This window comes from Grampus griseus, assembly GCF_964374135.1.
Source record: "Grampus griseus genome assembly, chromosome: 19".
Taxonomy (NCBI): domain Eukaryota; kingdom Metazoa; phylum Chordata; class Mammalia; order Artiodactyla; family Delphinidae; genus Grampus; species Grampus griseus.
In genome coordinates this window covers 18,625,027-18,647,999 of record NC_139013.1, presented here as the reverse complement: position 1 = coordinate 18,647,999, position 22,973 = coordinate 18,625,027, and the positions used below count along the sequence as shown (strand labels likewise).

The 22,973-nt window shown below is 42.3% G+C and overlaps 1 long non-coding RNA gene across 1 annotated transcript in view; it reads right to left on the bottom strand.

Annotated features, from left to right (window-relative positions):
* LOC309837230 overlaps window positions 1-22,973 on the bottom strand; it is a 107,447-nt gene that overhangs the window by 2,502 nt on the left and 81,972 nt on the right. The window lies entirely within an intron of this gene.

The window sequence follows — 22,973 nt, the reverse complement described above, 5'->3', positions numbered from 1 at the left end:
TCAAATTCATAATTTTCATGTGCTAGTTACAAATCTTCTAATGTATTTTTATTTTAATGAAAATATTATCCCAAAACATCGTTCTGTTACCACTGCAAAGTATTTAACCCACTGATCTAGGGATGCAGGTTCTACATTGGGAATCATTCCTTAGCCTTTCTTTTGCCAAAAAGCAAGACCATGACAAAGATTTTTACTCAAATGAAGCCACATTTGGGGGGAAACAAGTCAGCCTTGATGAATCAGGGTGTCTTTGCTAAGCTCTCCAATTTTGAGACTCAGAATCCTTTTGGACTTTTCCTGTCTCAGTGCCAGTGAGTCACAGATTGTGTTCATTCTTCTAATCCAATCTCCCCTCAACTTCTTCCAGCCTCTCCCTACTGACTAGGGCACGATGAGTGGGGTGGGCCAATGTCACCTGAAGCTCAACCTGGCAACAACTGAACCCATTCTGAGTAGATGGTAGAGCCAGACTGCTGGGCTCACAAGCCAGCCCCACCACTTACACCTGTGTGATTGCAAGCACACAGCTTAGCTTCTTCACACCCTATTTTCATTATCTGCAAAATGGGCATGATAATACTAACCGCCAGGTAGGGCCGAGCAAATAAGTTAATGCATGTGAACACTTAGAACAGTACCTAGAACATAAAAATCCTCAACGTGTGAGCTATCATTATAGTTACTATTTATTATTGTATCCCACTTAATAGATCTTTCCCAAACACCCCATTCTTCAAAGGTCTCAAATTCAATCCCCACCCTCCTTGTCTTCTACCCAGCTCTGCTGTCTCTTCCTGGGAGGAAGCCATTAAATCCACCCTCTCTTTTTTTTTTTTCTTTTTTTTTTTTGCCGTACGCGGACCTCTCACTGTTGTGGCCTCTCCCTTTGCGGAGCACAGGCTCCGGACGCACAGGCTCAGCAGCCATGGTTCACGGGCCCAGTCGCTCCGCGGCATGTGGGATCTTCCCAGACCGGGGCACGAACCCGCATCCCCTGTATCAGCAGGTGGACTCTCAACCACTGCGCCACCAGGGAAGCCCCTCTCTCTTTTTTTCTTTTTTTCATTTTTATTTTTTATCCACTTTATTGAGATATAATTGTCATGTAAAAATTTTTAAATTTTTATTGGAATATAGTTGATTTACTATGTTGTGTTAGTTTCTGCTGTTCAGCACAGTGAATCAGTTATACATATATCCACTCTTTTTTTAGATTCTTTTCCCATATAGGTCATTACAGAGTACTGAGAAGAGTTTCCTGTGCTACACAGTAGGTCCTCATTAGTTATCTACTTTATCTATACCAGTGTGTGGAAGATGTGGTACATATATACAATGGAATATTACCCAGCCATAAAAAGAATGAAATTATGCCATTTGAAGCAATGTGAATGGACTTAGAGATTGTCATACTGAGTGAAGTTAAGTCAAAGAGAGAAGGACAAATATAGTATGATATCGCTTATATGTGGAATCTAGAAAAATTGTACAAATGGATTTATTTACAAAACAGAAACAGAGTCACAGATGTAGAAAACAATCTTTTGGTTACCAGGGGGGTTGCGGGGAGGGATAAATTGAGAGACTGGGATTGACATAAACACACCACCCTCTCTTTTCCACCGTACTCCCACTCTTGGACCAATCTCTATTCACTTCATTCCCTGGTCCCAGAATCAGCCTCCAGCAAGTTGCATCACTTACCCCATCCATCCAATTGGCCTAGATCACCTTTCTGTTCCTTTGCTCTGTAATAGCCAATATTTCCCTATTTTCTGGCCACTCAAGGGCAAGTTCTCTGAAAGACTTCTAAGTCGAGCCATATTTGACCACACACAGTCCTGTCACCTGTATCTCGTATTGACCCGACTACACTATCATCCTGGGACAGATCTTTCCACCACTCCCCAAATGGGTATACTCAGACCACCTATGTACATTCCCCATTGCTCTCACCACTCCTGTCCCTGAAGCCCCCTTCATAATTATATGACCAAGTCCCCCTCTTCAAGCAGCACATCTGACTCCCATTGCTCCCATTATGGCCCAGGAAGTTGGCAAGAGACCTAGATTTATTTATTCTCCGAGCCCTGTTGTCTGAGGTTGTGGGGAAACGAACCTAGCTAAACCAATCACAGTCTTTGGGAGCCCTTAGTGACTGGTCCAAGTGAATCAGGTGAAGCAATCAGAATCCTTCTAGAGGTCACACTGATTGGTCCAAGTGAGTTAGCTGAACCAATCAGAGTCATTCCTATGGAGTTTCTAACTGGAAGTGGTGGGGAAAACTTTTTTCCACTGGGAAGGCAAGCTCAGAACTAACTGGGAGGAGCTGCCAGCCTTGTGGGGAGGCTGACACTGAGGGAAACAGGTCAGAGAGACAAAGATAAAAAGAGGAAGTCCTGAGAGCTTTGAATCTCTGGTTCCAGATACCCCTTCCCTCTCTGTAACCTAACATGAAAATACCTCCAAAATCCTGCCAATAAGTAACCACCCTGCTTTTTTCTTTTTAAAGCTATCCCGAGTTGGTTTATATTTTTGGAAAGGAGAAAAAGCTTATAGGCTGTGCTGCACAGCCCAGTCTTGATTAAGTGTGTATATTTTTTGCTTTTACTTGTGCACATATGAGTCATCTCTCTCCATAAGGGAAAAAATCATGTCTCCTGCTGCCCTCGCTTCTCTCTTGGCATTTAGCACAATCTTGGGCACCAAGTAGACACTCACTAGATACTTAGGCCCATAGAGCAGGGGTCCCCAACCCCCAAGCCATGCACTGGACCAGTATTAGTCTGCAGCCTGTTAGGAACCGGGCCGCACAGCAGGAGGTGAGCGGTGAGGGAGCGAGCAAAGCTCCATCTGTGTTTACAGCCGCTCCCCCTTGCCCCCCATCACTCACGTTACCGCCTGAGCCATCCCACCACCCACCCTCCCCATGTGTGGGAAAATTGCCTTTCACGAAACCGGTCCTTGGTGACAAAAAGGTTGGGGACCGCTGCCATAGAGTATGTTACCATGGGCTTGTAGGTCCAGTTGCAAACAGGAAAATTCTAGATCATCTACAGCTAGCCTAGTCACAAATGTGAAAGAATTGAGTCACAGAGAATTATGGTTTTCTCAGTAAAGGTTGCTTAAAACAAAAGCCCATTTATCTGCCTGCAGAAGACATTTAATCAATTTACATGAGGGATTTCAAAATTAGTCAGACTGTAATGAACTATGAAATACTGATTAATGCATTTTTGCAATGTTTGATTAAAAACTTAACATGTATGCTAACACATTTTTACTATTACAGCATTTATATGTTAAAATTTTGTTTCTTACAACTACCAGAATAGAGATTCTGAAATGCACAACCAAAGTATGTTTCTGGTGAACAATATGTTCTTTCTACCAGGAAGTGTTTCTTGATGCTGAAGAGGTGTTTCATTTTTGGAGAGTGGAGTGAAGTAGCCCATGGGGTACCTTCGGTATGGACCTCATTATTAGCTATTAAATTATTTGAGAGTTCTCCAGAAACCACTAGGAAAGGAGGCAGCCCATCTCCCTCCCCAGCCCTCTCCTAACAATCAGGCATTCTCCAAGAGACAAAACAATCCTGATTTTAGGAAGGCAGAAGGGGGCAGAATTTTCTCATTCTTTTGGCTGGAATTTGAATTTAGCACTACTGGCCAAAATGTTTATTAGTTCCTCCCCCCACCCAGGGAATTAGCTGGCTATGAATTGGAAAGTTTCCAAAATCCTCTTGAACTTACAGAGGCCATGGTTTTAATCTTCTGAGGATGCATCCAAGGACTTTTGTGTCCATATATTTCATACTGAAGGCCAGTCTCTTTAATGTAACTAGAATGTCATTTCTCTTGGCAAGATCAACCAACCCAAAACATAGGGTGAAACTGGAGTCATGAAAGGGAAAACTGTTAACCTGCAAGAATCCAATCAATTGGAGTATGATCTTCCTAGTTTCAGTTACTTAAAACAAATCCCACTTGCACACATGCAGAAGACATCTAAACAGTTAAATTGACACACGCCAAAATAAAGTGTTAAAAATTAGCCACTCAAGAATTTGGAGATGGAGTCCCACAGTAGGTTTCTAAGACTACTAACACACTGAGCGTGGCCCCAGCCATGAGATGATCTGACAAATGCTGGTTTTGAAAAGTGCTTCAGAGGAAGTCCCATCGCCACAGAGGATGCTAACTCCAAAACAGAAATACACAAACGCATTCACCTAGAGAAGAGGGAGAGGTCACATGTGTGAGCACGCACGTGAGTGAGCGTAGTGAAAGGAACATACTTCATGATTATCACGAGCACAAGCAATTATCTCACATTTAGATTTTAAGACTCCCTTAGAATTTAAAAAATCATTATTTTGCAGGATCGCCATTATTCTGATTCATTAGCAAGGCATACTTATTAGGATCTTAAAATAACCAGGATGCTGGACATGTAAAAACATGTTTCTTGCTGTCATGACAACTAAATAACAACAATAATGCTCACATCCGAATGACTACAGGGAACACAGTTATTCTGCCTGAATATAGATAAGTTAATTATGGAATCATCAAAAGAACAACAGCTTTGTCAATGCAAAGATGATTCTAAAATAATCAATAATGACAATCTTGTTTGGTAATTGGCTATTTGTTTCCAATATAGGATCTACATTTGGTCTGCATGAAAATTCAGCAGGCTGTTTAGCCAGTAGAAGAAAGAAAAAAAGGAAAATCTTTCAGTTTAGGGCTGGTGGTTGTCAGTAGCAACAAATAATGGAAAATTGCCATCTGGCTTCTTTTTTTAAATGAGATTTGAATAATCAATTTAATAATGGATAGAGCACTTGCTTACAGAAATAATCCATTGTCATCGCTGGGGGGGGAGAAAAACTTTGGCACAGAAGATAAAGCTCTGCAGTAGGACTATAAGGTAAAGCAAATAAACAACTACCTACATGCCACAATTTTTATTTTCACTGCTGACTTCACATAAACTAGAGGATAACTCTTCCTCCTATATGCTTAGCTTTTCACATTCAGTGTTTAATAATCAGGACCAAATCTACAGAGCAATCGGTTTGCCATAGGCATTCAGCTCTACTGGGTCATAGAGAAGGAGACCCACACAAATGGTTGATCCTTTTAGCACATCCTTCCCCCATCATCATGTGACATATAGTGGGAGAGACCTGATTTCAGTAGAACAGAGGAAATCAGAATGCATCTGGCTATGTTGTGTGCCTGTGTGTTTCCTCTACTGCACCAGAGGAAAAGACTATTTAGAAATAGAGAAAAAGAGAAGAGAGTGACACCAAGGTTCAGGGTGACTCATTCATTTACATGATAAAAATGAAAATATCAGGGAAAGAAATTCCTACCCCAAGCGAAGCAGAAATGATGACACTGGAATATGGGACTTGTGTCATGTCATTATATTTTTTTAATGAAATATGCATGTACAGTATCCCATTGGCCTCAAACGATCCTTGAATCTTTTACTAGAAAATTCACCATGTAGTTTGATAGAGAAATAAGGGATGAATTTCAGGCCCTGTCACTTTTTGGAAAGCAGCAATAAGGCTCCAAACAGCAGCATCTGGGGTCTACTGACATATATGACTAGAAGGCGGGGGTTTCTCATCACCTTCGTTTGAAGGTGCTCGAAAACTTGAGGGTATGAAGTAGGATTGCCCTGTTGAGTCCCCACCGCTGGCTGTTCTTTCCATGGAACACCTAATCCACTGGGGAAAGTTCTCTTTCATCCTGCATTGATCTTTATCCTTGGACTTTGTCATTCTATAATTTCTCCTCTGAGGTTCAGAAACTTTGCTTCTTTTCTCACAAAAGTCTCATCACTGTTCACCTCTGCCCCTCCCCCAAACCAATATATTTCTTATTTACTCCCTTGGGACCTCCAGTTGACTCAGCCCTTCCCTGGTTCAGGGTCCCATTGACTCCTTTCATTCATCAGGGAAGATATAGCTGGTTTACTCTCATCCTGGAGATCCCTCTGGGACCCACGTTTGCACCACGCTTACTGGTGCTTCCTTGACCCAATGCACCTCTACCCCATTCCTGCCTTGGGCCACAAAGCATTTCATAAGATCTCGGATCTCACTCACATCCTCTGCACATTTGTGCTGTACAACACCATCTCAACCCTCCTTCCATCCCCACTGGGTCTTGTCCATCCCCCAACCGGAGCCCCCCAGCGACCACACACATTTTCCCCATGCTTCCCAAGACTCGCACCCTACTTCCTGGAAAGAGCAAAGACAGCAGGCACCTTTCCACAACTACCTGTCACCTGTACTCCGTACAGGGCTCCCGTCTCTACCTGAATTTCTGCTGTAAATTGGAAGACTTGGGAAAATTCCAAACACATTTTTATGTTCTTTTCACCACTAATAGAGTCAGTCCAAGCAGAAGCTCCCATCCTCAGGAAAGAGGTGTTTTCCACCTTACCAGTCGAAATCTCTTACCCTTATACTCCATCCCCTCTCTCACTCCTTCTCCAGATCTCTAAATGTCCCCTCATCCCAGAAGCTTCAATCTCCTCCTTCCCGCTGGTTCCTTCTCCTGTCATACTCAGATTAATCCTGTCTTGAAAAGGAATAAAAATTCCCCCATTGGCTCAGCATTCTAGATGCCCAACGACCCACTGGATACCCAGGACAGGGGTCCAAGAGAGACACCTGCATTTCACATGCCTCCCAGAACCTGAGAGCTCAGAGGACAGGTGTATTAGTCTGCTAGGGCTGTCATAACAAAACACACAAACTGGGTGACTTAAACAACAGGTATTTATTTTCTCACAGTTCTGGAATCCGTAAGTTCAAGACCAAGGTGTTGGGTGGTTTGGTTTCTCCTGAGGCTTCTCTCCTCAGTTTGTAAGTGACAGTCTTCTCTCTTTGTCCTCACATGGTCTTTTCTCCATGTGCACACAGCCCTGGTGTCTCTTTGTGTGTTCAGATTTCCGCCTTTTATAAGGAAACCAGTCATATTGGATTAGGGCCCATGCTAACGACCTCATTTTAACTTAATGACCTCTTTAAAGACCTTTCTCTAAGTACACCCACATTCTGAGATATTGGGGAGTTAGGACTTCAACATATGGATTTGGGGAGGACACAATCCAGCCCATTCTCACATGTGAGATCATCCAAACAGTGTGCACCAGCGAGGAAAGGAAAGCAGTCGGTCCCGGGGAGCCCAGACAGTCTGGGAAGGGAAGAGAAGGAGATTGGGTCCCCAAAGTCAAGATTGGAGGGGTTCAAGCAGGGGAGGCTGATCCCTAGAAACCAGGGCTGTGGGGCGAACAAGCTGAGTGAAAGCAGAGAGGAGATCCAGCAATCAGGCTGTCCCTGGTGCCTTTGCAAAATGAAGTCGGCAGTGCTGGGCACAGAAACCAGATTACCGTGATCTCAGCAGCTAAATAGGAGGGAGAAAAGCAGAGGCCAAGGGCACATAGGAGATTCCTGATCAAAAAGAAGGAGGCAAAAGGAGAAGGCCAGGTTGAGGATACTGAGAGTTGGGGTGAGGAAGGATAATTGTACCAGAAGAAACAAAATAAAAAGCCAAACTAATACAGTTTACTCAATTCGTATGCACTATGTCTAAAAACCAAAAGCATTGGTTTAGAGAAAATCAATTAGAAGTTCAAACCAGGTTTATTATAATGATCACTATAATAATATTTATGATTTATTTGTTTATCAGAGATTCAATGAACACGTTACAGTTATCATTTCATGAAAGTACCATCTCTGCCTAGATTTCTGCTGTGACACAGAAGATAGGAATACCCCAAACACATTTTTATATCCTCATCAGCACTAATGGACTCAGTTCAAGCCACAGCTTCTACTTAACTAAGTGACTTAGTGTGACAGTGGAAATACAAGCAGGTCTCTGTGCTTGAAGTGTGCTCATGGTTCTTTCCAAATTTAGAGTACTATCTCTGTGCTACCTTCCCTGCCCCATGAGCACGTGGCTCTGCCCTATCACTGACATTCTTGGTGGGCACTCAGGGAACTATTAATCCTGGTAGCCACAGTTGCAAGTCTGTTCAGGCTTGTAACATGTGAACTGGTTTGCTAGGTGTTTGACCTGGGATATCAGTTGCTAACAGGTCTAACATGAAGTAATCTTCCATGAGAAGATTACTCCCACAAGCATAAAATATTGGCCATTGCATATAATGGTAACTTTTTTGCTCTATTCAGGCAAGGAAGCCCTTATTAAAGGAGTCTTTTCTATATTTAAAAAGGGATCCTCTCTGCCTCAGAGACTCCAGCTTATGGAAGCTACTTGTACAATGGTAAACCCATCAACCCGGCAGTAATGAACAGGTTGATAGCGTTTTGCTGGAGGTAAGGTCTGGACAAGGCTCTTATTTGGGGATTTTACTTGAGAGCATGGTCAACTTTCAAGCCTTGGCTCTATCGACCTCTTTGGAAAAATCTAAAACCTACTCTACATGAAGCAGGAAAGGCATTTCCTGAGGATGGGGTGGTGACCAGCACCTCTTCTCAAAAAGACAAATGCAGAATTGTGCAGGAAAGAAAGGCACAAACACGCTGTGATTCGGCAAGGAGAGGGTGATTGACTCAAGATGGGGTGATAAAGATCAATTGCCGTGGCTTGGAGATATGACACCAACAAAGTTACAATGACATTAGCACAAAGAGAGAGACACAAATCCATTACAAAGATACAATCAAATATTCAAAAAAGGCTGGCATGCTCATTACTTGTTCATGCTAATACAAGTATATTAAGAAATCTAAACAGTGTTAGCGCTCAATCACTCACAAACCAAATGAGGTTTTGCATTTATCAGACCCCAGTCATCAGGGCCCAGTATAGCTGTACAAAGGTGGTAATGTGACATAACTGGAGATATTTATATCAGCCTACATGGACTGAGAGATACACTAGGATTTATTAAACTGAGTAGTGCCGTCACATTCAGCAGAGCAATAAAAGAAATAACTGTGCAGAAGTCATTTCCCCAGACAATAAGATTTACCTTTGCAATCTCTTAAAGATGTTGTATCTGTTTTCAAAGGGTCGCTGGCAGCATTTCCGACCTTAATAAACTATTTACAGATTAATTTTTTCAACAAAGGATGGGGTGCCCAAAAGTAGGTTCCATCTTTGAGAGCTAGCAACAGTGACAGTCTCCCAGCCTTCCTTTTCCTGATGACTCTGAGCACAGCCAAGCATATTCCATTTTCTCAGGGACCGCTGTCTTTTATTGAGTGACATGACCTCAATTTCCAATAAAGAGAAGTCCCGTTCAGGACAACCCCGTAGTGCTCAAGCACATGGATTTGGGGGAGCCTGAGAGGACATTTAATAAGATACATGAGTTTTACAGTGAGGAGCACAGCATAAAACACGACAGAATATTATTGAAAATGGATCTATCTTCAACATGAGAGTTTTATTACAAGTTTTGCTCTCTTCCTCCTTCTAGAAGATTTCTGCCACCCTGGCTTCTGAGATAATCCTCTCTTTCTCCTGCTTTTCTGCCTGCTTTGGTGAGTCCTGCTTCCCAGGTCCTTGATGTGGGTGTCACCTACATTTCTACTCTTTACTTTGACTCTGTCTCTTCACTCTCCTTGGCTGAACTCATCTGTGCCCACAGCTTCCACGTACTTACACTCTGGAAATTCTCAAAATTACATCTCTGGCCCAAACCTTTCTCTGGAATCTGGGAGCCTCTGACCTGATCTTGCACCTCAGCTCAACACCATGCAGGCAGGCAGCCTACAACCAGAGTCTCACAGAGAGTCACCTGTGAAGCATCTCCATCCCTTCCATCTGTCCTCCCGGGAGATGCCCCACTACAGGTCCTCAGCCGCTTCCTCATCCACGGCTGCAATCACGTTCCATCTCTCCTGCCCCCAGGATGGTCTTTCTGAAACGTATCTTGGATCCTGTCACTGTCCCTGCCCAAATGGCTGTGAGTGGCCTACAGAGAACACACAGGTCTCCGTGCTCTCGGGAAGCATGTGCCCTCACTGAGGTTTAGGAAGGCTATGTTATGACTGCACTGTAAGACACACCGTCCCCCTCCAGTGGTCCATGCACCTGCATTCTGCTTGCTTACCCGTGTGTCCAATGCCTGGACAGCCTTCTTTCTCTCTCCATTGTCTAGCCCAAAATCATCTCTTGGGGGAACAGCCCAAATCAGCCACCCCTCTGCCTTGGGTCTCCTTGGGCCCATGCCATCCTCCTGATGCCTCCCAGTGAGATGTTTTTGTGACTCTGGCTGAGTCCCAGAACAAGCTGCTAAATGCCTTGCCCTGGCACCATGCGCCCCTCATCCCAGCAGCCCGGGCCCAGCCTGATTCCTGGCCCACAGCAGATGCTGCCCTATTCGTTGCAAAATGTCTTCTTTTCCTCTGTTTCTCTTCAGTGTACGATGGCCAGAATTGGGATCAAAAGTCTAACAGTTAGGTCATGCTTGGTGTCAGGTAGAAGAGAGAATTCTTTCCCAATAATCCATGTCATAATCAATGCAGGTCATCTGAAGAGCTCTATGGTACTGTGCTGATCCAAAGACACTCCAAAAGACACATGAAAAGGATATCCTGCTGCTGCCCCTGGCAGTTCGGAGTCTAACTGGACAGTGCTAAGAAGTGGTTTCAAGGAACATAAAAATCAGCAGGTGGGAATTCCCTGGTGATCCAGTGGTTAGGACTCCGCCCTTCCACTGCAGAGGTTCTGGGTTCGATCCCTGGTTGGGGAACTAAGATCCTGCAAGATGTGCAGCCTAAAAAAAATAATATTATTAATTAATTAATTAATTGCAGGCTGTAACTTTAAAAAGAAAAATCAGCAGGTTCCAGCACGGTCCAGTAGAAAACTACCTGCTGGAATAAAGTTTGAGGCACTATGGGTCAGAATGCTGGTTCCACCCTACCAGGTGTGTGCCCTGGATCTCTGGCTTCAGTGTCCTCACCTGAACGTGTCTTCCAGGCGAGAACACTAGCATTGACCCCATAGACGTTGTTGGAAAGTAAGCCCCACATGGGTTGGAACATTGTCTCCCCCATTCACTGGTGTATCCCCAATGCCTGGCACTTAGAGGGCACTCAGCATATATTTAGGGTGGAAGGAATCAGAGAATGAGAAGATGATGAACGCTATGATATAGAAACAAGGAAATTTTTAGGGAGAGATGACTCCTAAGGTGAACCTTAAAGGAAGTTTGAAATATAATGTGAGTTTTGTATTTTTGCTTCCACGCTCAAAGAAACCAACACTTTTTCCATTTTCTAGTTCGTATGCTGGCTGCAGTATACAGTGACTCAATGTCTTCCCCTCCATCTCTTTATCTGTGCAGGGGACGATTCTTTTATATTCCCAAGGGGGCCGCTTGCACTTTTCTCTATCAAAGGTCATCAGCAGCAACTTCTCCTTCTCTAACACAATTACCAGGCTTCTTCCACACCCCACGCCCCTCTCTGAAGGAGTGCACTGCTCTGCCTGTGAGAATATGCTCCAGATGCCCTGTGTCCAGGCTGACGTCAGCTAATTCGGACAAGTGGAAGAAAAGGGAAGAATGAGCTAGAGACTCTTGTCTATCAGAATAGAAAGCTACAAACTAGAAACCAACAGAATGATGTCCACTTGAGCTCTTTCTGGGCCTATGATTTTCTACCAGCTCATTCACCAAATATTTAATGAATGTCAGTGAACAATATAGAAAGGCCCTCTGTTTGAGGAACTCATAATGTTTGTAAGCAGAGTATCAATCAAGCATTCCACTTAAATAAAAGAAATAAAACCAGGCTGTAAAGCCTGGTTCAAATGTCGTCTCCTTGGAGAACCTCTTCTTCGTATCTCATGGGAAGGGAAACTATAGACAAGCCCAAGCTGAATTTTGTCAACTTAAGAATCAAAGGACAGGATCAATGTGGTTTCCTATGATTGATACTCCAGCACAGGCCTTACAATGCATTCCCCAACGTACAGGAGAGGTTCTATTCTTTGAAGCTCTAGGATAATTTCCTCTTTGAGGCCTTACCACTTCTTTCTGGCATCATCAAACCTTTGCAAAATCAGCTGCTATTTCCCAATATCTTTAATATCATCAGATAACCCCAAACTGACTGTTTGAACAACTTCCCAACTATAGAAGTTAAAGTAGAACTTTTTTAAAACTAAGATTACTCTTTTGATTTACTTATTTTTTTTAAACCTATTACCTCTTTGGGAGAAAGGGGTAGAAAGCTTATTTAAAGAAATAATGGCTGAGAACTTCACAAACCTGTGGAAAGACTTAGACATCCAAGTTCATGAAGCTAATAGCTTTCCCCAAAATCTCAAACCAAAAAGATCTTCTCCAAGACACATTATAATAAAACTGTCTAAAATCAAAGAGAAAGACTTTTAAAAGCAGCAATAGAAAAAAGATTGATCTCATACAAGTGAACCTCCACAAGGCAATCAGTAGATCCGTCATCAGAGACCTCGGAAGCCAGGGATAATACATTCAAAGTGCCAAAAGATTGAAACTTCCAGCCAAGAATATTTTACCCAGTAAAGCTGTCTTTCAGAAATGAAGGTGAGATAAAGAATTTCCCTGATCAACAAAAGCTGAGGGAATTCATCACCACTAAACAAACCTTACAAGAAATGCTGAAAGGAGTTCTTCAGGCTGAAATTAAAGGACACTAATTAGTAACATGAAAATATATAACACTGAGAAAGGAAAGCACATAGTCAGAATTCAGAATACTCTAATATTGTAATATGGTGGTGTGTTACCTACTTAACACTACTCTAAATGTTAAAGGACAAAAGTGTTGAAAATAGCCATAGCTACAAAAATGTGTTAATGAATACACAGTATGAAGAGATGAAAATTATGGGATGAAAGGATGATTCAACATATGCAAATCAATTAATGTGATATACCATATTAATAAAATGAAAGAAAAATATGATTATCTCAATAGATGCATAAAAAGAAAAAAAGCATTTGACAAACAACATTATTTCATGGTAGAAACATTCAACACATAGGATATAGAAGGAACATATCTCAACACAATAAAGGCCAGATATGACAAAGTCAAATCATACTCAATGGTGAAAGCTTGAAAACTTTTTCTCTAAGATCAGGGATAAGATAAGGCTATCTACTCTCACCACTCCTATTCAACACAGTACTAGGAGTCCTAGCCAGAGCAATGAGGCAAGAAAAAGAAATTTGGCAAGGAAAAAGGAAAATTGTCATTGTTTTCAGCTGATATGATCTTATATAGAAAGTCCTAAAGACTCCACCAAAAAACTGTTAGAACTAATGAACAAATTCAGTAAAGTTACAGAATACAAGATTAACACACTGAAATCAGTTGTGTTTCTATATACTAACAATAAAACATCTGAAAAAGAAATAAAGAAAATAATCCTGCTCACAATAGCATCAAAAACAATAAAATACTTAGGAATAAGTTTAATCAAGGTGGTAAAATTCTGTACACTGAAAACTACAAGATGTTGATGAAAAAAATTGAAGAAGACACAAACAATAGGAAAGACACCCCATGTTCATGGATCAGAAGAATTAATATTGTTAAAATATCTGTACTACCCAAAGTCATTTATAGATTCAATGCAATCCTTATCAAAATTCTGATGGCATTTTTTCACAAAAATAGAAAAAAACAGTCTTAAAATTTGTATAGAACCACAAAATACCCCAAATAGCCAAGGCAATTCTGAGAAAGAACAAAACTGGAAGCATGATATTTCCTGACTTCAAATTATACTACAAAGCTATAGTAATCAAGCAGTATGGTTGTGGCATAAAAATAGACCCATGGACCTATGAAACAGAATCAAGAGCCCAGAAATACCCACTCATGTACAGTCAACTAATAGTTGACAAGGTAACAAAGAATACTCAGTGGGGAAAGGATAGTCTCTTTAATAAGTGGTGCTGGGAAAATTGGATAATCACATGCAGAAGAATGCAGTTGAACCCTGACCTTACACCATGCACAAAAAATCAATTTGAAATGGATTCAAGAGTTAAGCATAAGAACTGGAACCATAAAACTCCTAGAAGAAAACATAGGGGGAAGCCTCCTTGACATTGATCTTGGCAACATTTTATTGGATATGGCACCAAAAGTACAAGCAACAAAAGCAAAAATTAGTAAGTGAGATTACATTAAATTAAGAAGCTTCTGCACAGCAAAAGAAATGATCAACAAGAAGAAAAGGCAATCTATGGAATGGGATCAAATATTTGCAAATCATCTGATAAGGGGTTAATATCCAAAATATATAAAGATCTCACATAATTCAATAGCAAAAAAATCTCATTAAAAAATGGGCAGACGAACTGAATAGATATGTTTCCATAGAAGACATTCAAATGATCAACATTTAGATGAAAATGTGCTCAACTTACTAATCATTAGAGGTATGCAAATCAAAACCACAGTGAGGTATCACTTCACACCTGTTAGAATGTCTATTATCAAAAAGAAGGAATAACCAGTATTGGTGAAGATGTGGAGAAAGGGAATCCTAGTACATCGTTGGTAGGAATGTAAATATAAGTTATTTTCCATGTGGAAAACAGTATGGAAGTTCCTCAAAAAATTAAAAATAGAACTACCACATGATTCAGCATTCCCAGTTCTGGGTATATAACCAAAGAAAATTATAACAGGATCTTGAGGAGATATCCACATCCTTATGTTCACTGAAGCATTATTCACAATAGCCAAGATATGAAAACAACCTAAATGTCAACAAATGAATGGAATATATTATATATATATATATAAAATAAAATATTCTTCAGCCACGATAAAGAAGGCAATTCTGCCATTTGCATCAGCGTGGATGAATCTTGAGGGCATTATACTCAGGGATATAAGTCAGAGAAAGACAAATACTGTATGATATCACTTACATGTGGAATCTAAAAAATCCAATCTCATAGAAACAGAGAGTGGTGGTTACCAGGGGCTAAAGGGTGGGGGAAATGGGGAGATATTGGTCAAAGTGTACAAACATCCGATTGTAAGATGAATAAGTTCTGGAAATCTAATGTACAGCATGGTGATTATAGCTAGTAATACTGTTTTATTTACTTTAAAGTTGCTAAGAGAACAAATCATGCATGTTCTCATCATGGAAAGAAAGGATATGGTAAAAGATATGTGACCTGATGGACGTGTTAGCCAACACTATGGTGTTAATCATTTTGCAATATATAACTGCACTAAATCAACACATTGTACATCTTAAACTTACATAACGTTGTATGTCAATTATATCTTGATAAAGCTGGGACAATAAATTAGATAATTTAATCTAGTACCTATTTTTAGTATTTTTCCAAGATTTTACATGCATGTATTAGATTGAATCATGCATAATGGGTGATTTTTTTTTATCATTTTTGACCCACAAACAATTCAAGTTTATATGGCTCAACCCACTAGTTTAAAAGTATAACAGTTTTAAACACAATAAGTCTGTTGTAGAAATCAGCAGTCCCTGTACACATACCCTCTCCCTTTTCCCATCTGCAGAGACAACCACTTTTACTTCTCGCTGATTAATTTGGTATTTACCTCCATGTCGCTAAATGACAGGTCTGTATTACCGCTTCTTGACTTTTTTTCAGTTAGGTATTATCTATGAAGTTTTCACTTTGGAAAATGAAAATTTAATTCTTTCTCTCCCTGCTCTACTGCACACATACCCTCTCTTCATTCCCTACCTCGCCCCCAAATAATATATCATAATGTTGATTAGTTCAGTATTTGGTGTTACGTTATTATGACCATGTAAATGCCATTCACATCTGAGCTATGTATAAATCATCATTACATTTTCTTTCTTGAAAAACTTTTTGTTTCCTTGGAGGTCTTAGCTTTCTTTTTGTGTAGGTGTTTTTTGTTTTCTTAGTTTTCCATACACTTTTCACTAAATGACCCTAAATTTTTCCTCAATTGTTTAAATCATTTCTCAAGAAGTTCAAATGCATCACAAATTCTACTTCCTGAAGAAATCTCTCTCCCATGCCCAATGAACACCTACTTCCTTCACCTCTTTCCTGGCTTGGATCTCTTATTTCCTGTATCCATGCCTTTCTCTTTCTTGGTTCACTCCCCCATTTTGGTGGATCACTTCTTCCTGTAGCTTTCTGATAAGCAGGAAGTAAGTTATCTGAGACCTTGTATGTCTGAAAATGTCTTTCTTCTGTCCTCATACTTGATTGATAGTTTGGCTGGGTAAAGGATTCCAAGATGGACATCATTTTCCTTCAAAATTTTGAAGGCATTGCTCCATGGCTTTCCAGGTTGCAGTGTTGTTGGTGAGAAGACTCTCTCCTTCTCCCCATTCTTGTAGATTATTTTTTTCTATTCTCATCACTCATAAACTTCAGTGATAGGCCTATGTTCATGCAATGAACTGGTCTTTCAATTGGGGAACTGTTGCACTGCTGTCATGGAAATTTTCTTGAATCATCTCCTCAATGACCTCTTCACCTCCATTTTCTCCAGTATCTCTTTCTGGAACTCAGTTCTGCATGATTCCTAGAGCAGCCTTCTAATATATTCTTTTTACCCTTTATCTCCTATTTTCTATCTCTTGGTCTTTTTGCCCTGTTTTCTGGCTGATTCCCTCAAGTATATCTTCTAGCTGCCTGGGGTGGGGAGGAATCAGAAGATCTGGTAGCTTTTAAATCAGACTCAGCCAATTCCCAAGCCCCTGGGGGTATCCAGCTTTCCCTACTGGCTTAGGAATTGAGAGGTTTTTTTCCATTTTGTTACTTATTTTCTTGTTCTTTTTGTAGCTCTTCTCTGTTTTTTCTTCTTTTGATTTCTTCACTTGCAGTTTGATAATTTTCTTTAGTGCTATGCTTGTGTTCCTTTCTCTCTAGTTTTTGTGTATCTATTGTAGGTTTTTGATGTGTGGTTACCATGAGATTCATATATGTTGCCCTATAATTATATCTATCTGTTTTAAACTGGAAGTTATATAAGTTCAAGCACATTTTAAAAGATCTACATTTTTTTTACTCCCCTCCCACCCATTTTGTGTGTTTTTTAAAATTTTATTTATTTAATTTATTTATTTTTGGCTGTGTTGGGTCTTCGTTGGTGCCTGTGGGCTTTCTCTAGTTGCGGTGAGTGGGGGCTACTCTTCGTTGTGGTGTGTGGGCTTCTCATTGCGGAGGCTTCTCTTGTTGTGGAGCACAGGCTCTAGGTGCACGGGCTGCAGTAGTTGTGGCATGTGGGCTCAGTAGTTGTGGCTCAAGGGCTTAGTTGCTCCATAGCATGTGGGATCTTCCTGGACCAGGGACCGAACCCGTGTACCCTGCACTGGCAGGCGGATTCTTAACCACTGCGCCACCAGGGAAGTCCCCCATTTTGTATTTTTGATGTCATATTTTACATCTTCATGTTTATACCTTTACTGTTTATTGTAATTATACTTGATTTTACAATTTTTGTCTTTTAAATCTACATACTAGCTTACTTAAGTGGTTGGTCTACAGTCTTTATTATATATTTACCTTTACTAGTGGGATTTTTCCTTTCCTATAAATTCTTCGTGCTGTAGTCTTTTCTTTTCCACTTAGAGAAGACACTTTAACATTTCTTTTACAGTCAGTTTAGTGCTGATGCACACTTTTAGCTTTTGTGGAATTGGTATTCTTAACTCCTCCAAGCATTTCACAACTTTCACCCTTTTGTTTGCCACCTTCCAAAACTCTCTTGCTACAATGTCACCTCCTATTTCTCCTGTCCATGTGCCTTTAAAAATACCCTTTCCTGGGCTTCCCTGGTGGCGCAGTGGTTGAGTGTCTGCCTGTCGATGCAGGGGACACGGGTTCGTGCCCCGGTCTGGGAAGATCCCACATGCCGCAAGGCGGCTGGGCCCGTGAGCCATGGCCGCTGAGCCTGCGCATCCGGAGCCTGTGCTCCGCAACGGGAGAGGCCACAACAGTGAGAGACCCGCGTACCGCAAAAAAAAAAAAAAAATACCCTTTCCTGTCCTTTCAGTACAGTTGCAGGAGGGAGACCAAAACCCCATTTTATATCATTTATAAAAGGTTGTCTATAAAATAATACATTGCAGAGGTTTTTTTCCAGTCTAACACTGGCTCTTTTGCCTCTGTGTATGGTATTCCCCTAGATGGAGTGGTTGTGGGTTGTTTGTTTTATATGTAAGCAGATCTGTGGCTCTTTCTGTCTCCTGAGTTTAAAATCCTGTAAGAGAAACCCCCTGGATCATGCTTTCTAGTTACCACTATTTTAGGTGTTTGGCATCCTCTAGCCAACACATTTTTTTTTCTTTTTTTTTTTTTTGCGGTTCACCGGCCTCTCACTGTTGTGGCCTCTCCCGTTGTGGAGCACAGGCTCCGGACGTGCAGGCTCAGCGGCCATGGCTCACGGGCCCAGCCGCTCTGCGGCATGTGGGATCTTCCCAGACCGGGGCACGAACCCATGTCCCCTGCATCGGCAGGCGGACTCTCAACCACTGCGCCACCAGGGAAGCCCCCAACACATTTTCTTGATAAAGAAAGTCAGAACTCTGAACGTCTACCCACCCCTTCCCTGAGAACCTTCATCCCACCAGGTGGCAAGTCCTTGGTAATTCTTGGGATTTACAGTTGATCTGTGTGCTTCCCCCTCCCCAAGCAGAAGTGCACGTACCCAGGCAGGATGCCTGTCCAGTCCTCACCAAGAAAGCACCCATCTCGAAATCACTCCACGTTCCTACCTCTTGGGGCGAAATCCCCTGTGCACCCCCACCCCCAAGGGTACTTCATTAGCCAGGCTACTCAAAGCCATGTCTGCACTGGCCGCAACTCCTTGGAAGAGCAAAGCTGGCTCCAGACACACTCATACAGGGCTTGGCTTGCTGCCATTTGTGAGCAGTGACTGATAAATCCAGAGCTTCAGATCAGATAAAACTTTGATAAATGGTTTCTCGGTGCGCTGGTAGCAATACCTACTCCTGCCTACCCTGAGCCACCTGCTGCAATCAGCTTCATTTTGTTTAATCAACAGCACAGACAACAGTGCTTGAAAGCCATCACGCCAGTGAGCGATGGCAGAGATAGGCTCCAGCTGAAGGGTACCACAGAACAGAAAAGTACAAAAACTCACAGCCCTGATCAGAAACGCCAGAGCCTGGCCAGTGTGGCTCATCTTCCTCCATCTTGGGTACGTGAATAGGAACAAAGGTGGCATTGTACAGTGAACCAGAGGGCCCTGGGCCTGTGCACAAGCGCGGAGAATCATCAGAGCCATCCCTTAGCTGGGCAAGCCTCACCTGGCTTAGATCCACCTTTACCTGGAGCAAGTGGCACAGCGGCCCCAGCTACGGCTTGGGAGGCAGCACTGCCCCGGCGCCATCATTTGGTGAAAGCACAACTCTGCCTTCATTTTGCCTGCAGCATTGGGTCTACTCCTCACCCACGTAGCCTACCCCCTGCTCCCTGAATCAGAATCTCCCAAATAAAGAAGTTGTATTGACCAAGCAGAGAGACAAGCTGCTTTTGCACATTCATGAGGGAGAAGCATTTGAAAAGCCACAAAGTTCCCTAAAAATGCAGGTGCACAATTCAGTCCTGCCCACGCCCCCAGCTGCACAGGGGAGCTCTGGACACACGCCACCCTGCTGATAACTTCAGACCCATCCCCGCCCCCACAGACCAGGAATCTCGTCCCATCAGCCCTCTTCACCATCCAAGGGGATGAAGGGAAGGACAGAGTTTTCCCAGCAGGATGGTTGTGTGGGGAGGTGAGCCTGCTCTTCCATCTGGTCGGGGTCCCTTGTGGGAGCACACTGGTACAGACCCAACACAGCTCTGGCTCCAACGTCCCAGGGCTTGGAAATTCTCTGAATCTGTTGCTTTCCCTATAAAATGGAGGGATAGTGGCCCAGGCTTGAAAGACAGCAAAATCTGATTTCAAAGCCTAACTCTGCCACTGATGTGCTATGCAACTCTGGGCAACTTAAGGTACTTCTCTGAGCTTGTAACATGGAGATTTCCATCTCCAAGTGTATTCATTCACTTAGTCATTCAGGAAATACCTACTCAACTCTTACTGGGCTCCAGGGGATGTTCCAGGTGCTGGCGATGGTAATGAACAAATGTTGGAACTACTTAGGGTGCAGTGCCTCACGGAAGCGCTAAGCAAATCATGGCTATTATTACTCTTACTGTTGCTAATGAGTTTTGTCCTGAGAAGCAACTGGAATTAAAATATGTTGGTATACTCCAATAAAGATGTTAAAAAGAAATACGTTGGTGTGTTTTATAAATATAAAGCTCTCTGCAGACGTCAGCTAACGTTGTCTCTTCTACAGGTCATACTCTAAGAGGAGGCTGATTGGTTACCCTTGACCTCTCTCAGTGTCTTAGGATAGCTGCCACCAGTTCCTGCCCCATCTCCTAACTGCACACAGCATCCATGCCCTGAAAGGGCAGACGGCAATGACAACCTTTCTCTCCCTCCAAGTTCCAAGGTGCCTTTTTTGTCTTGCATTCCTCTGCTCACTGCAGCTTTCAGCATAAATACCAGAATTTAAAATTATATAATGTTAAAACAAAAACAAATGTTTAAAAATAATATATATATTTGTATGTGTAGATAGGTGATAGATAGATGATAGATAGATAGAGATAGAGAAGGATCCATGATTGCCTACCTACTGTAACAGTTCTTTAAGGAGGGCCCTGGGAGGGTTAGGGTGTACTCTACAAAACTAAACTGAACCAATCCTGCCCCCAAAAGAGGCCACAGAGAGAAGGAAAAAGAAGGAAGAGAAGGATCAGTTGGTACTGCTGTTTTTCACCCCAGCAGGCCATCCAGCTACACTAGCCAAACCCTGAGTGGGAAGGGCCACAGCAAAATCAAGGTTGGGCCAGGGTAATGGTGAATGACTCAGAGGTCAAGCTACTTGGATCGTTGGTTTTCTCTTTGGAGAGAAGCGCCTTGCTTATGGGCCTCTCTGCATGCATGAAAAATGGCTGGGACCTGGAAGGTAAGCACGGGTGAGAGAGAACGAGCCAGGACCCGGGGCAACACCAAAGCTTGCCACTGTTGGCTCTGCCACAGTGACCAGCAACGCACTGGGGTGCATCCTCCAGACCCAGCATCATGGTTGTCTGAGTCCCTCCAGTGCCCTTCCAGTGTCCGCCAAGCGAGCCAGCAACAGACACATCTGGTGGACTCCCAGGGACTGCTGCCTTACTTGAAGATGGCAGAGGGACCTCCACACTCACCCCACCCCCAATCACAAAGGTGAAATCAGGATGGAAACCCAAAGACCCCTTTTTGTACTTAATTTCATTAATTAAAAAAATGTGTAAATGGCAAAGATGTTGACACGATTAAGCTATTATGGTCTATTGTGCAATTATTTCTTTGATAGTTCACCACGGCTCAATTGGAGGCATAATGGACTATTATGCCATGACATCTTTGCTGAGCTTTTTTGCTTGTTTTCTTCTTTTCCTTAATTTTCTTTCCTTCATCTTTCCTCCTTTAAAAAAAAAAGAGGGAGAATTTTTCATTTGCAGATCATTGACTTTTTAATGTCAGATTATTTACTCAATAGTCAATAACGATGCCTTTGGATTCATTATGGGCTATCGCGTAAATAGCTAATTGCATTAATTACAGCCTTTTTACAAATGTTTAGTTTGCAGCTCATCACACCCATGGACGGTGTAATTGCTGCTAGAAAGGCTGATGGGCAGGCACAAGCCCTGGGTGTCTGCTTGGTGACAGGGAAACGTCTGTTTCTTTTGTTCCAACCTGACCAAGTTATAATCACTAACAGCATCTGTGTGTGTGTGCAAGTGTGCATGTGTGTGCACATTTGTGTATGCATGTGTGTGGGTGTAGAGGGGAGCTGTAAGTGTGTGCATTTGTGGAGTATCTCATTTCATATTTATAAAGATGAGGAGTGATTATTCTTACATAGCTGAAAAATTTTGCTTGGAAAAACATAATGCTAGTTTATAAAAGGCTTTTTCCATTTCTCCATGACTCAAAAATACCAACATGCTAAGACATAGTGTGTTCCATGAGGCATTTTCCTTTTGCAGACTGTAGGTAGTTACCTTGAGAATGGACTCAGACTCTGAGTGTGTACAGAACAAATATCCCAGGAAGAGGGACGGCGAACCCAAGAGATTCATTCTGTCCTTGTAAACAGGACTTTGTCTTTGCAAACTGAAATTCCTGTGGGCACAGACTCTTTTCGGAAACCATCTTAATATCTCCCAGTGCCATATTTTGCATGTATGTATATTTGAGGTAAACTGAGACACCAGATGGACCAAGGCCGCCCTGAGTCAGCTGGGGCTCACCGGTGGCTTCTTGGATCAAAGTGACAATTCCCTGCTCTTCCTTCTTCCTCTCCAAGCTCCCTTACCCACCTGTTCTCTGAGCCTCAGACCCACTGTGGGCCCTTCCTTCATCGTCCCATATGGCTCCCACTTTTTTCTTCTCTTCCTCTTCCTCAGGACCACTTCATATACTTCACAACTTGGACTAGACAATCCCTGATGGATGGCTTTGCATGCCAGAGGCCTAAGCAGTACGTTCAGATTAGATAACAAAGTCTTGGTCACTCTTTAAAGACAATTCATGACACCTACTAGTGATCAGGTTGAGCTAGCATCTCGAATAAGGAAATACAGAAGTGGTGCTCTGTCCCACACAAGCAAGGCCATCCTGCACAACAAAAGCTAACCCCACAGGTGAGCTCCAGGCTCACCTGCAAATGAACCCTTGGCAAAATGTCCATCCAGTCATCGCCTGCCTACTGGAGAACCTACAAAAGAACCACAACCAATCCTTATAAATCACTGAATCCCAAGAGATCATTCACTCAAACACTAGGTCATGCCCATTTTAATGTATACCTTCAAAGATCTCACTTAACTGGACA